The sequence below is a fragment of the Oncorhynchus clarkii genome, chromosome 21 (assembly GCF_045791955.1).
Source record: "Oncorhynchus clarkii lewisi isolate Uvic-CL-2024 chromosome 21, UVic_Ocla_1.0, whole genome shotgun sequence".
Taxonomy (NCBI): Eukaryota; Metazoa; Chordata; class Actinopteri; order Salmoniformes; family Salmonidae; genus Oncorhynchus; species Oncorhynchus clarkii.
The window spans coordinates 51,229,664-51,232,115 of record NC_092167.1 but is presented as its reverse complement, the minus strand read 5'-3'; the positions used below and the strand labels follow the sequence as shown (position 1 = coordinate 51,232,115).

General features: G+C 43.3%; 1 non-coding gene across 1 annotated transcript; it reads left to right on the top strand.

The window, feature by feature from the left end:
* The first annotated feature begins 648 nt into the window (after positions 1-648).
* trnah-gug (transfer RNA histidin (anticodon GUG)) lies at positions 649-720 on the top strand. Its single transcript has one exon. It is a non-coding gene; the product is annotated as a tRNA-His (tRNA).
* Positions 721-2,452: the final 1,732 nt, after the last annotated feature.

Sequence of the window (2,452 nt, the reverse complement as noted above, 5' to 3'; positions counted from 1 at the left end):
AAAAGGCTAATTCTGGACCCAATTCAGGTTAATAGTTTATTTTTATTTTTATGTAAACCAGCATGGGATCAGCCAGCTGCAGCTTCCCGCATGCGCGATTCATTTGCAGTCTGGACACGGACGGGGTGAACATCTCCTGCTCTGACTGCAGCTGGGAGGGACTGCTGCGCGAGGACTGGGCCGCCTGTGAGTGATATGGGACGGGGATGGGGCCCACGGCAGCACCCACTGGCTCGTTGAGAAGAGTAAGAACGATACGTGCTTTCACGTCAGTCTCCAAAAGTCTCCAATAACACCAGAAGAAAGTTGCTAGATTTGTCGCTAATCGCTTCTTTGAAAATGTGTTGCTAGTGGGGTCTGAAATACTCACTAAATAAAGTCGCTAAGTCGCTAAGTCGCTAAGTCGCTAAGTCGCTAAGTTGGCAACACTGCTGTCATCGGATACTTATTTTGCATATTGCTACTAGTGCACGTTGTTTGAATGTTAAATGACGAGAGGTATCTCAAGCACCCCGGTAAAACACAAGAGTTGCAGTAGTGAACATTTACCAACAGATGGCATCACTGTGCCATCTGACACCCATAACACACGTCACCATGAATGAAAATCCCCTGCTCTCCCTTTGCTCCTGTGAGCCCTGGTAGCTCGCCGTGATCGTATAGTGGTTAGTACTCTGCGTTGTGGCCGCAGCAACCCCGGTTCGAATCCGGGTCACGGCATTGCCGTACACAATGTCACGGCATATGGGTCGTTTTGAATGAATAGAGTAGCTAAATTATATTTCAGAAATGATTGTAAATGTCACATCTTGTTAAGCATGACAAGGCAGCACCCACTAACATCAAAATCATGTCAAAACGATGTGCCACATTTATAGACCTCAGCTGTAGAATGTGATCTAAGTCTCCAACAACATATGACAAATCAGTGTGGTATCATCCTGTGTTGAGCAGCGTGGTACAATACATGCACCTCTGCTGTAAAATCAAATCAAATCAAATTTTATTTGTCACATACACATGGTTAGCAGATGTTAATGCGAGTGTAGCGAAATGCTTGTGCTTCTAGTTCCGACAATGCAGTAATAACCAACAAATAATCTAACTAACAATTCCAAAACGACTGTCTTATACACAGTGTAAGGGGATAAAGAATATGTACATAAGGATATATGAATGAGTGATGGTACAGAGCAGCATAGGCAAGATACAGTAGATGGTATCGAGTACAGTATATACATATGAGATGAGTATGTAAACAAAGTGGCATAGTTAAAGTGGCTAGTGATACATGTATTACATAAGGATACAGTCGATGATATAGAGTACAGTATATACGTATGCATATGAGAAAAGTAACATTATATAAGGTAGCATTGTTTAAAGTGGCTAGTGATATATTTACATCATTTCCCATCAATTCCCATTATTAAAGTGGCTGGAGTTGAGTCAGTGTCAATGTCAGTGACCTGAGTCAGTTTGGTGAGTAGAAAATCCACGTTTCTTGTTTATGGCACAAATCAAATCCAGAATTTGAGAATTTTGCAAATTTAGGGTTAAAAATAAAAACAGAAATACCTTATTTACATGAGCTCCACCTGTGGTAAATTCAATTGATTGGACATGATTAGGAAAGGCACACACCTGTCTATATAAAGGTCCCACAGTTGACAGTGCATGTCAGAGCAAAAACCAAGCCATTAGGTCGAAGGAATTGTCCGTAGAGACCCGAGACCAACACATTTATGCAGCATTGAAGGTATTTATGCTGCAGTAGTTTATGTGTCGGGGGGCTAGGGTCAGTTTGTTATATCTGGAGTACTTCTCCTGTCTTATCCAGTGTCCTGTGTGAATTTAAGTATGCTCTCTCTAATTCTCTCTTTCTCTCTTTCTTTCTCTCTCTCTCTCTCTCTCTCTCGGAGGACCTGAGCCCTAGGACCATGCCTCAGGACTACCTGACATGATGACTCCTTGCTGTCCCCAGTCCACCTGGCCGTGCTGCTGCTCCAGTTTCAACTGTTCTGCCTGTGATTATTATTATTGGACCATGCTGGTAATTTATGAACATTTGAACATCTTGGCCATGTTCTGTTATAATCTCCACCCGGCACAGCCAGAAGAGGACTGGCCACCCCACATAGCCTGGTTCCTCTCTAGGTTTCTTCCTAGGTTTTGGCCTTTCTAGGTAGTTTTTCCTAGCCACCGTGCTTCTACACCTGCATTGCTTGCTGTTTGGGGTTTTAGGCTGGGTTTCTGTACAGCACTTTGAGATATCAGCTGATGTACGAAGGGCTATATAAATACATTTGATTTGATTTGAAGGTCCCCATGAACACAGTGGCCTCCATCATTCTTAAATGGAAGATGTTTGGAACCACCAAGACTATTCCTAAATCTTTCCGCCCGGCCAAACTGAGCAATCGGGGGAGAAGGGCCTTGGTCAGGGAGGTGA